At 39.8% G+C, this 13,694-nt stretch overlaps 1 pseudogene; it reads right to left on the reverse strand.

Moving 5' to 3' along the window:
- Window positions 1-6,057: 6,057 nt before the first annotated feature.
- Window positions 6,058-7,670, reverse strand: LOC126028295 (transcription initiation factor TFIID subunit 10-like; annotated as a pseudogene).
- Window positions 7,671-13,694: the final 6,024 nt, after the last annotated feature.

Raw genomic sequence — 13,694 nt, forward strand, 5'->3', positions numbered from 1 at the left:
TTAAGTCCCTACAGCTCTGATGTCTGAGACTCTTGTGTCTCAGTGAAGTACAACATCTGATGAGTATTGTACAAGGGTGGGGAGGGGAATTCAGAGAGAACTATGGACACAGGTGTGCAAAAATACCTCCCCATCATCACCTCCAACCTTTATCACTACAGCCAAGAAAGGAAGAAAGGGAGGTGTCCAGCTAACATCCATTAACAAGTAGAAGAGGCAATAGATGTTAGCAAGTACAGAAGAAATAGTTCATTATTATGCCTGTTCATAGTCCATAATCTCCAGACAGAGCAGTTACATGAGATCATTTGTTTCTCAATGTGTGTGGCTAGAATACTTTGTCCATTGAGCTCATGTTGATTTACTAGTGTGTGTACTGTTGGTTCTGGTTTTATTGCCTGGGATCCAAAACTCTGTTCCAGAGTACCTGTTCGGTCACCTTTCCTGCCTCCCTGCCCTTGTCCTTAACCCCTTGTCCAAATGCTCTGAACAGTTCACCATAAGAGAACATTTTGTTTTATCATCGTCCAATAGCTCCACTTGCTCTTGTTCTTGTGTTTCTTCTCTGAGAAGTCTCCAGATTTTGTCATAAATGAAATATTCATTTGCATTATAGTCTGCAACAAAGAAAAAGACTTGAAGATCTGTAGAAAGGAAAGGGTTTGTCTTGGTCAACCTCAGATTTTGTTAATGTCAGCCCAAACATGTACTTTGCCTCAGAGCAGAGCTTAGATGCATCCCTGGACATGTATTTCCATAACTCCAGCTTATCTATGTCTTCTTTACCTGACATGTATGTGATTTTTGCTGTATTTATATTCAACAACTCAACTCTGCTCTGCTTCTCTTTTACCACCCAATTTAGCTCTTTCTAATGATATTCTGAATTCTCTAAGTAATTTTTTCCCAGTTAGGTCACACCTGCCAATGCTCAGGGTTTACTCTTAGCTCTGTACTCAGTAATCATTCCTGGCAGTGCTCAAGGGACCATATGGGGTGATGGGATTGAATCTGGGATAGTCACAATGCAAGACAAAGCCCTACCTTCTGTACTATTACTTCAGCTCCCTCTGAGTACTTATTTTTATGATTATCTGTGTTTTTACAGTGAATTTATAGTTAATACATAAATTGGCATTTTAATTTTTATTAAAAATATTGTTCTCATTTTGTTTTATTATTTGTTTTATTATTATTATTAATATTATTATTATTATTAATTTACTTAGTATTTGAACCACACTCAGCGGTGTGGCTTATTCCTGACTAGGGTCAACTCTTGTGTCAGGTCACTTCTGGAGGTGCTCAGGAGTCTTCAAGAAGTGGATCTGGGGATTGAACTGGGGGTAATTCACTTGAAACGCTGTACCCTTTGTAGGCTGGGTCTCATTTATTATCATAAACATGTTAGTGAAATAATATCCTTCATATATATTTTAACATTTTTTAATAGTTCATGAATCTCTTTTCCTAAAGCAGTTCATAAAAACGTGATTACATTTTAATGGTGTTTATTCTGTGCCCCTGACTTACTGGATGCACTATAAGACTATAGTCAACCCGAAGTATAAGCTGAACCCCCTACTTTTACCCTAAAAACTGGGAAAATTTAGTAACTCAGGTATAAGCCGAGGTGGAAAATGCAGCAGCCACTGGTATATTTCAAAAGTAAAAATATATATCCAAAACAATTACAATAATTAAGGAATCAGTAAATAAATAAATATGTAAATAAATAAATACATGATTATGCTTACAATACATGATTGTTTGATTACTGTATACTACTAGCACATCACGTTGACCCATAGTATTCAATGGCAACTTTAAGTGAATAAATCATTTAAGACAGTAAAGCATTGTAAATAATGGTTAAAAATCCTGAATCCTTATACTCCAAAACCCCAGATTATAAGGATTCATGATTTATAAACATTTATTTACATAACTTTATTGTCTTAAATGGGTTTTTCATTTAATTAAATGTGCCATTGAGTATTGTGGGTTAAATATAGTTCAGTGACATACAGTTCAGTTCAGCTGCCTACCTCTTCAGTTCAGCTAAAGCACCACCCCCCTCCAGCAGACGGCAGAAGACGACTAGAGACTACATGCATTTGTTTCGGTGCTTGTTCACTGAATAAAATAAAACCTCTATGACCCGAGTTTGGGTCAAATTTTATCATCTTATTTTTGATATTTTGATATTGGGTCAAATTTTGTGCCAGAAAAACTCGGCTTATACTTGAGTATATACTGTAAGTTGTGCATATGTACTTCTTATTTCCTATATTATAGCATCTTTCATTCTTATATCTAAACATGCCTACTCTTTTGCTCTGCATTCTGAATCTATTGACCACTTTTTTGCAATGTCGAATACAATCCATACAATTTATTCTGATTACGTTTCATCAAATGTTTTCTCATTTATGACACCACTACACAACCTTCCTTTGTCCCTCCTCTCCATCCCTCTGCTCTATGGACTGCTTTTATAGAAGCACAATAATCATTGTTTCCTGTATTTCTAAAGTGCCTGGCACTGTATATAGTCTGGGGGTTGAAGGAAACACTGGGCAAGAAGGAAATTTCCATAAGCAGAGGACTCTATACTGTCATGTTCTTTCCTAAACAATGAGCCATAGAAGCAAAGAGAAAGGGAATCATCCATTCTCTCAAGGATTGTTTTAACTGAATCATAAAGCAGAAAAGAAGTTTTAACAGAGGAGTAGGTTGAGTACTGCTGGGGAGGCATAAGCCAGGTTCAGAAGAGAATCTTGCATCAACAAACTGCAGATCATTTGGTCTGACTTCAGTGCAAACACCATTTCCGAAGTTGCATCAGTTTGTCTCCTCGTGTTTCTAGTTTATTGTTGCTGTTACACATGAGCTGCTAGGTTAGGCAATTCCTACAGCAGATCCCTTAACATGACATAAGGGCCCTTATGTCTATACAGGCTCAGCTGTAGAGACAGATAAAAAACCACCAGCACCCACATTTAATGGCATTGACTCAGCAGTAAGTGAAGATTAAATTGTGGCCCTGGGGGTGGGAGATAGTCCAGCTATAGACAAATTCTGGGCTGGTTGCATTTCTGGAACCATGTGGTCCCCCATCATGGGGTGCAGCCAGGGGTGGATGTCCTAGCACTTCAATGATTCCAGTGAGCTGGAACAGAACCACATCCTCAGAACTTTGCATGAAACCACCAGCCATTTGGCTGAACTTCCCTAGAATATATAAAATAAAATTCAAAACATTCATCATGCCAGCAAGAAAGTGCCTGACACACAGAATCCACTCTATAGTATTGCGATTCTTGCTCCTTGTCTGTCTGTATGTCTTTCTCTTTCACTCTTCAATTGTTCTCCATCCCAGCTCTTGGTTCCTCTCTTGATTAAAGACATTAGCATCAGAGATGGAGTGAATAGTACAGTGGGTAAGACACTGGCCCTGCATGCTGTAGATCCTGGTTCCATTTGAGGCACCTCATAGTAATCCCCAGAGACTGCTAGGAGTGATGCCTGAGCACAGAATCAAGAGTGAGCCCTAAAATCACGACCAATGTGGTCACTTTAGACTCTCAGCAGAAACAAAGTTCATTCATTCATTCTAGTCACCTTTGCTCTGTGTCCCTCCTTCATCTCCCTGTCTTCAGAGGGAAAATGACAGCTTTTTTTTCCCAGTTGTTCTCCCTGCTTCAAGTTCCTTCTCTATTTTCCTTGAATTTAAGGAAGAGCTATCTAAACACACATTTGTTTACTCAAGCCCCATTTACAAGAAGCTAAACTTAAACTAGTTTCCAAAGGTTTTCACTATTTAATGCCTGACCACAAACCCCAAACACATTTTCTTGCCACTCCAGGGGACATTTTTTTTTTTTTTGCTACTTCTCAGCACAGTTGAATTCCTTCCGGTTTTCAATCCCATTATGCTCTTGTCAATAGATGTTCAGATATTTTTTTAGCCCCTTCCCAATTCTGCCTTCTCCCTTTCCTGGACTTGTGCAGTTGTTACTTCTTAGATCAAGACAGTTCTCTGGGTTATACTTTCTGCCCCTTATTTCTTTGCTGAGTTTTCACATTCCTGAAAGTTGTTCACAGATTGCTTTTTCTACTTAGACTTTATGTTGGTGATTAAAATTTTTTTCTATCTCTATTTCCAGCCACTGGCTCAAATTTGAGTCCTAGAAAGAGCAAGTATAGTGGTTTTTAAATTAATAAAAGACATCTAAGGGGCTGGGATGAGAATTTGCAGTAGAAATAGGATTACATTGACATAGAATGTTTTAGACTACACTTTAGCTGTTACCTTTGGGGCACTGTATGCTGAGACCCTTATTCTTTCTGGATTTCTCTGAGAATTCAAACACACATTTATTTTCCTCTCCCTCTGACTGGGCTGTAGTTTCTTACCTTTTGGGAATTAAGTCTGCCTTGTTCATTGATATAAACAGGATAGTTCTCAACATGGCTTATGGAATTCACTAATTCCCTAAAAGGAGAATTCTAGGGTAGGGGTTAGTGGGAAAAATGATAAAAGTTCTACATTATCTCTAAATCCACAACTTCTTATCCTTTAAAGCTAACTTTATTTCTAACATTTTATCTGTTTGTGAGGTAGTTGCCTTTCTTGCTGCTCTAGTTAAGGTATAGATGTTTCATATTAAGACAAACACAAACAAAAAACTGTTTCCTATTTATGGGCAGAGGTGATCAGATGCACAATGTTTAGCATGATTTTATTCACTGTACTTACATTTATTTGTTATTACACATTCAGCATATCTCAGATGTTATTTAAAATAACACAAATGAAAAATTCAAAAGGGGATATGGGAGATAAGGACTTGCAACCACGTCTCCTTAGTTTATTTATATTTAATATATATCTTTATTTATATTAAAGATTACATGATTACAAGCATGTTTGTAGTTGGGTTTCAGTCATAAACAGAATACTCCCCTTATAGTAACATATTATTTGAAGCCATAGGATTGACCAAAATTCTGTATAATTGATCACATTTTATAAACATTCTCAATGTAGCTTGACTTTATGTCTATAAAATTTAGGTACGAGGTATTTAAGTTCATGTAAGTATAAATTGTATTTATTTGGGGCAAGGGTAGGACCACACTTATTGGTACTCAGGAGCTGTTCCTGGCTTTTTTGCTCAGGGGACTTTGCAGTATCTGGGATCAAACCAGAATCAACCCTGTGCAGGGCAAGTGCCTTAATCCCTATACTGTTTCTCTGGTCAATGAGTCTTTTATTAATTTCATAGTAGTATCATTTTTAGTCCCAGAATTACTTTCGAATTAAATATGTAAAATCACACCAAATAGGTAGAAAATACAAATGTGCATTATAAAAAAAACTTTGACATGTTATAATTATAGGATAGATATTATTAAGAAATAAGGATCCAGACAAATAGTACAGTGTGTGGGTTCTGGTCTTGCGTCAGTTGACCTAGATTTCAAACTTGACATCTTATATGGTCATATGAGCTTGCCAAGAATAAATCCTAATTATAGAGCAAGGAACTCGCCCTAAATAACAAAACAAGCAAATGAAAAAAGTAAGATGATATCGAAGATGAAACCACCTCTGGGGACCATAGCAAGGAGGTAAGATGTTTGCCCTTCATGCAGTAGGTCATTGGTTTGAATCCCGACATCCCATATGTCTCCCAAGCCTGCCAGGAGCGATTTCTGAGCATAGAGCCAGGAGAAACCCCTGAGTACTGCCTGGTGTGACCTCAACCTCCCCCCCACCAAAATAAAAACACCTCTGACTTGTTGAATGTATTCCAGAACATATGCTTGGACACTCAGCTTTTGATCCAATTATGAGATGTTTTATGAAGTGAGTTTTTCTTCCGTTCTGAGTACACTACCTCCACATAATCTGGTGATGCTGGTTTTGGAATGACTGTCAAAGAGAACACAATCATCAATTCATTCTAGTCTGAGAGATGTGAAATGATAAGGATCACATCTTTGCTGTTATCCTTGCAAATAAAATGTAGCTTGAAGTGATCACTATAATTCTCTATTTTTTTTTTTTGCCTGTCTCAGTAAAGTTTATTCTAAAAACAGGCTTGTGTGGGAACAAGGGGACAAACAAGTACATTTAGGAAGATAAATATAGGTGGCTCAGGCGAAAAAGTAGTGCGGTTTCTTCACATTGCTGCCATACTCGCTGAGGGCAGGAGTCAAATCCTCCATAGTTAAAGTGTCCTTGTGGTCCTTGCGCTTGCTTCGGGAGCTGCCAGAGGCTGTGTCCTAAATTTTGCAGTGCTGTATGGCATCGTTGGCCATATCGGAGATGAATTTCTGGGCAGTGAGGAAGATGAGCCGAATTATGCGCGAGTCTGAGGCTTCAAAGCCGGCGCAGTTCCGATAGTAACCTGTCACGGAGTCTGGGATCCTTGGCGTGTAGTCCTCCAGCTGCATGAGGAAGTCCACTAGAGGGGTGCTGGAGACCACCAGCTTCACGTCTCCTTTGGCCGCGCTCGGCAGGACGTCAACCCCGTTGGACAACAGAGCCGGATAACTATAATTCTGGAACTACTGCACTCACCAGCCCAGAAGAGAATGCTTCATCCAACTCTCTGGGGCACAGGCACAACACATAGCTGCCTGGTCTCACAAGTTCGGATTTCATTTTATTCTCCCGCTGGTCCTAGTTTTTGTCTGGATGTGTGATGGAGTGTCGCCCACTTTTTTTTTTTCAAAGATGCATTCTTGGGGTCCCCATTCTGTGCTAGGCACAGGGCCACATGTTGAGAAAATGAGGTCAAATAAAGACATTGTCTTTGGTATAAAGGCTATACACTATTGTCCATTATGACATAGGTATGATGTAGAGTGATACAGGTTGGGACTTTCAGTAACATTAATCTTCTCCAATGTGGCATCAATCAGCTCTCATATATCAGTCAGGCTCATGACATCCTAGCTTAAGAAAGAAGGCAACAGCTACGAACCTTGGACAACCCTGAATGAACTGTCAGCTGGCCTCTGTAAACTTTTTTAGCTGAGAAGAATGGAAGATCCCCATATATTTTGAAAAAACTTTGACCAACTTGATAGCTTTATGTTATAGAACCTGCATAAGTGCTTTTAATAGAAATGAAAGTGGAAACACCCAACCGTAAAAACCCAACATGACTCTAGCAGTGGATTTTTTTTTTTTACTCTCTTCACACATACATAGTCAAGATTGGTAGTGAAGACAAACAAAAATCTGACTTTAGGGACCAGAACATTTTAGCACAGCAGGAAAGGTATTTGCCTTGCATCTGGCTGGCTCAGGTTCAATCTCCAGCATCCCATATGGCACACAAAACCTTCTAGGAGTAATTTCTGAGTGCAGAGCCAGGAGTAATCTTTAAAAACCACTGGGTATAGACCCCCAACAAACAAACAAACAAACAAAAAAACCATGCCTTTAGCCCAGCAAAAGCCAATTTCTGAATATTATATGCAGGATGGGGGCAAATTGTGAGGGAATCACGTGAATAATGCCCAGGTGTGAAGGTTTTTAACCTCCCTCCGGAGAAGTGACCATTGCCTATTTGCCTGGAGAGCCTGGCTTCTGCCTCCTTTTTCCCTTCACCTTGTCCAGGGGAGCTGACTTCCAGAGAACCCTCCCTCATGCTGACCAGTCTTCAGTGTTTTCTTGGTCCCTTTGTATTCTTAACAGTGGTGGGGCCTTTCTCAACCCCTTTCTTCATACACTTAGACATTCTCCTTTGTTAATTCTCCCTAAGAATCAGCTGATTGCCTGACTAGTTGCAATGGTTAAGTATCTTTCTCACAGGTTAAATTTGTTCATGTATCTCCCAACCTCTCCACCAGAACGTATTTCTTTGGGAAAAGAAACCTATTCATGGATTTTCCCTCTGTTTTTATCAGACAATCCAACAGGCTTCCTGCTTTGGCTTCTACCTTTATTACTCTTTGACTATGCTTTAAATGCTTGAAATTTCAGCTCCCACTAAGGCCAGTTTCTCTAGACTTGCAGCTTAGGTCCCATCCTGGTGTTTGTATGGCAATAAAATAACTAAAGTAGTGACTAACCATTTACTAGTAGTTGCAATGGCTAAGTATCTTTCTCACAGGTTAAATTTGTTCACGTATCTCCCAACCTCTCCACTGGAACAAGACATATTTCTCTGCATCTCTCAATTATGAAAACACATCCTAGTTTTTTTCTATTGTGTTTAAACTTCTGTATTCAAAATAAAAATACTTTATACCATGTCTACCTTCAACTGATTTGTGGCTACTCTCTCCCTAGAATAGTGAAACTTTGGGCCCGGAGAGATAGCACAGCGTCGTTTGCCTTGCAAGCAGCTGATCCAGGACCAAAGGTGGTTGATTTGAATCCCGGTGTCCCATATGGTCCCCCGTGCCTGCCAGGAGCTATTTCTGAGCAGACAGCCAGGAGTAACCCCTGAGCACCGCTGGGTGTGACCCAAAAAAAAAAAAAAAAAGAATAGTGAAACTCCTCACATGAACACCATCCTTTTATTCTCTCAATGTTTTAGAGATTTAATTTAAACATTTGCCACCATACATACTTTTTAATAATAGAATAAAGACAACACCAATCTCCTTAGCCACATTCCACAGACTCTCCGTTCTTTAAAGAACCCACTTTGGTTCAGCTCCCAACTTCAAACCACTGGAACTCTTCAGTCCATTTCACCATCAACCTCCAGTTTCTTAACTTAAGGAATATTTTTTATTTTACCTTAGTCAACCCCAATTTTTCAGAGTATTCTCACCCTTTTGCATTTTGCTCTTCAAATTATTTCTTTCAGTGGTTGCTTTGTCTCAGTCTTTTCTCCTGTATCACCAAAGTTGAATAGACCCTTCTTTGTATGGTTGTCAGGATTAGATGCATTTAATACATGAGCAGAATTTAGAAAGGTGGTTGGCACATGATCTTTCAATAAACAAAAAAACAATGATTGTCCTCCAATCTCCTTCTGACTTTAATGATTTACTTCCTAGGTTTGACTTTCATTTATACCCTCATTAACTGATCTCAAAATGGGATTTTTGTCCTTCATAGGACTTTTTCCTTGGCCCCTTTACTTTTTTTTTTGTCTACAAAGAACCTTCCTATAAAGAATTGGGCCTTGATAATTATTTATGTGCTAATGTCCCAGACTCAAACCTTCAAGTCTTACCTTCATTTCCCATATTAACTATGAGACTTCTTCACTTTCACATCTACTAGTACTTTATAACTCAAAGATTCATGAACCAGGGTGATGGATATAATTTGGCAATCAAGCATATACCTCACATGTATGAGAGTCAGTGTTCTGTTTTATATTTTTTTCATTCTCAGTGTTCCTATACTACTTTCACTACCAGATATTCTTCTATGGCTATTCTTGTCCATTTGCTCCCCTAACAAAATGCTCTGGATTTTCCTGGGGAGCCCCTGGTAGGACCTACTTTAAAACAGTTACATTATGGGGCCAGAGCAGTGGCACAAGCAGTAGGGTGCTTGCCTTGTATGCACTAACCTACGACCACGATTCGATCCCCCAGAGTTCCAAGCCAGGAGCAATTTCTGAGTGCATAGCCAGGAGTAACCCCTGAGCATCACTGGCTGTGGCCACCACCCCCCCCCCCCAAGTCACATTATACTTCTGGCATTGCTCACTAAACTTCATTATTTGTTTGTTTTGTTTTTTGTTTGTTTGTTTTGGGGCTACACCTGTTGGTGCACAGGGGTTACTTCTGCACTCAGAAATAGCTTCTGGCAGGCTTGGAGGATCATATGGGATGTTGGAGATTGAACCTGGATCCATCCTGGGCCATCCACATGCAAGGAAAATGCACTATCATGCTATCCCCATTTTTTTTTAAAACCAAACAAGTATAATCTGTCTTCTCTCTATTGGTAGCACTGAGCCTTGATCCTTTCACTAAATATAAGTATATATACTGGAAAACATAACTGCTTCAAATCCTGGTTTTGGTATATATGGATTGGATGTCCGAAATATTCTGTGCATTTCTTTCATCGATGTCAGGCTAATGTGGAGCATCCTCTAGTTTCAGCATACCATTCAATGCGGAGCGATCTGCCCTGCATGCAGACTGTTGCTGAGTCATCTGGATGTTGGGAGCACTCTTTGGAGTAAGTCAATGCCAAAGCAGTGTAGGTCTTCCCTGGTAGAGGCTTGGATACTGGTAATGTTATAGACAATTGTAGTTGTTTCCATAGATGGTTTCCATTGTTCAGGTGTGTGTGGGCAATGCCTATTCTTCTGAGGCATAAGCCAAATCATTATGCCAATGTTTAGGGTAAAAGGCCTAATTATATTACCAAATATGTGTTCCCATCTCTATTAGATAAGAACTTATTTGCATATGTATTATTTTCCCATTTTAATGTAACTATGCAAAAGAGAAGCAATGCCACAAGATATTTTTGGTGCATCTGAGGGCCGACGAATAAAGTCCAACATTCCCCGTAACTTGGTTCAAACATGAAATCTATACAGAGATACTCTTCTACCAGTTTTACTTATAAAACAGATCTCAAAGGGGGGAAATCAAACAATAAAATAACAAATCCAGAGGGCAAAATTGTCACTATATGAGGATGTTCAAAAAGAGTTATAGATGTTAAGGGAATACATCTGAGATATACAAAGGAGATACACATGTCCCTTTTGTGTTGTAGAAATAGTCAAGAGGGAGGGGGGTGTTTCTGAGACACCACTTTGGTCTGTGATTTGGAAAAGCGAAGAGAACATGGAGCCATGTCCTCCCCTTGTTGCCTGCTGAAGCTTCCGACTCCTCGAGAGGCGTTTGCTTCCTAATTGTTGGAAGTTGGAAGTTCACCAGTCCTCTCCTAGCCCCTTGCAGGAGCAAGGAAGCCTGGGGTCTCTTTTAAATTGCACCTCATCGGAACCCACTTGCTGGGACCCTGCGCAGGTGTCCAGAAATAACCCTGGGGACGGGGAGGAAGGAGAGAGAAAACTGTGGGGGGCAGCCAAGGCTGCATCTTCACCTTATCTTGGTCAAAAAGCCTACAGCATGAAACCTTGCCGTGACGCGTTGCCTGCTGAAGCTTCAGACTCCACCCAAAAATTTACTGTGAAAGATATGTAATCCACCTTGGCCAAAACAAAAATCATTAGTACAGAAAAATGGTTAAATGTGGGGTAACAAGAGATGGGAGTGAGGGAGTAAAGGAATAAAACGAGCTCCTAGACTGCATTCAGATATTGACAAGCAATGAAACACAACGATATCCATATATTTGTCATAATGTTTCACAATGCACAAGTTTAATAAGGAAACTTCCCTGGTAAATCCTATTGCCAAAACCTATTGTGCTGCACCGGAGGAAGGAGGAAGAGGGGTACCGGGGTGACCCATGTCCCGCACCCCTTCCTAGGCCCGGTTAAAGAGGCCCTTGCATGGCGGAGGGCTGCCAAAGGCCATGCTGGCAGAACCTCCCGGCTCCCAGGAAGGAAGGAGATCCTTCCAGAGCTAGAAGGCCGGATGATCAGAGCCCCCACCCCTAGGCCCTCCCTTTGGAGCCAGGAGGAAAATTTTTATTACATGTTACTAAAATTATAATTTCCTGGTTGGGTTGAGAAATTATTTTTTTCTAATAGGAACCAGAGAGGAAATGCTCTTTTGCATTTGCGTCAACAAATGTGTTGATGTTTTGATAAATAAATCTTTGGTGACATCTAGTGGCTAAATGTAGATTTATTTGTTCACTGGATTTTTTTTTTTAAATTTTTATTTATTTATTTTTGGGTTTTGGGCCACATCCAGTGATGCTCAGGGGTTACTCCTGGCTCTGCGCTTAGAAATCGCTCCTGGCTTGGGGGGTCATATGGGACACTGGGGGATCGAACCACAGTCCATCATATATTAACGCGTGCAAGGCAAATGCCCTACCGCTGTGCCACTGCTCCAGCCTTTCACTTGAAGTTTTAAAAGAAAATCTCTCTCCAAAGATGCTGAGATAATTCGCTGCTAGAACATAATGGAGATGTTTACTTCACTTTTCCAGGAAAAGAATCCTCAAAATTGGTTAAGAACAAAGGGGCAGGTAAAAAGAGAAACAACTTCCACTCAAGTAATTTACAGGTTATTGTGAGAAATTTGTGCAGAGAATTAAATTTCAAACAAAGTCTTTGCCAGTTTTACATTAGAATATATTTATTTCTGCAATTATATCTTACTGATATGGGTAGGCACAATAAGTTTCTGAATAGGAGTTTCACACTGGTTTGATTGATGTCCACTGGTTTGATGTGCACAATGAAAATAATTCAAATGGGACTCTATAGTTTCCATAAGAGAGCTTTAGTAATTACATTTAATTACCATTATACTTTGGGACAATGAAGTAAGAAGTCTATATTTACTAGCAATGTTTGTTGACCTCAGATTATATTTTGTGTAAAGAAAATAATCAACAATAAAGTTTTTCATTGTTACTAGACTGTACAAGATAGGTTTATATTTTAATTTCTCTCTGAGTTCGAGCACAGTATCATCGTAGAGACAGTGTGCTGGACACAAAACCAATATTCAGATATTTATGCACTATTAAAATCAGGGAAAATGTTAATATCTTTCAGTTATTGTCTTATTATTAGAACAAAAATATTGATGTTAGCTCTGACTCAAGATCCTACTCACAAAGACCAGCGGAGATGTCAGTAATGAGTAATAAGTAATGTCAGTAATAAGCAAAAGGGCTTATTCAGTTAGCATCACCTCTTCCAGCTGGTGACACCCCCATGGGAGTGTAAGCACTTTTATAGGGCTGCTGGGGCTTCAACCTGGGGTAAAACTATAGTTTCTTAGTACATGTTGCATCAGCCAGGTTTAAACTGGTTGGCTGAAGTTGTAGAGGAGGGGCTTGAGATCCCACTGAACACCTGCGACCTTGACATAGGTTTATCGCCCGCAGGCCCTTGGGTGTTGCAGGCCTCGGTTGTTTCTAGTTTATATAACTGTTCTGGTATGTGCCCTCGAAGTTCGTGGAACTGGCTGTTTTCGCCTAATTCCTCTGTCACATTTCTGAGGCCTGTCATGTCAATACTATGTCTAAAGCAAAGCATCATTGCAGAAGCAAAACACGAGCAGTTAATTATAAACTTACGTCCCTTTCTAACATTATTACTAGAATAAAATTTTTAATACCCATTATCTTTTGCCAGTACCTGCCTAATTTTCTATGGACAGAATCTAATTTTTAAAATATTTTATTCAAAATGATAGAGGAAGGGGCTGGCGAGGTGGCGCTAGAGGTAAGGTGTCTGCCTTGCAAGCGCTAGCCAAGGAAGGACCGCGGTTCGATCCCCCGGCATCCCATATGGTCCCCCCAAGCCAGGGGCAATTTCTGAGCGCTTAGCCAGGAGTAACCCCTGAGCATCAAACGGGTGTGGCCCGAAAAACCAAAAAAAAAAATGATACAGGAGATAAGAGAGAAGAAAAAGGTTCTTTCTTTTTATATATATTTTATTTAAACACCTTGATTACATACATGATTGTGTTTGGGTTTCAGTCATGTAAAGAACACCACCCATCACCAGTACAACATTCCCATCACCAATGTCCCAAATCTCCCTCCTCCACACCGAACCCCCGCCTGTACTCTACACAGGCTTTCCATTTCC

The sequence above is a fragment of the Suncus etruscus genome, chromosome 14 (assembly GCF_024139225.1).
Source record: "Suncus etruscus isolate mSunEtr1 chromosome 14, mSunEtr1.pri.cur, whole genome shotgun sequence".
NCBI classification, from domain to species: Eukaryota; Metazoa; Chordata; class Mammalia; order Eulipotyphla; family Soricidae; genus Suncus; species Suncus etruscus.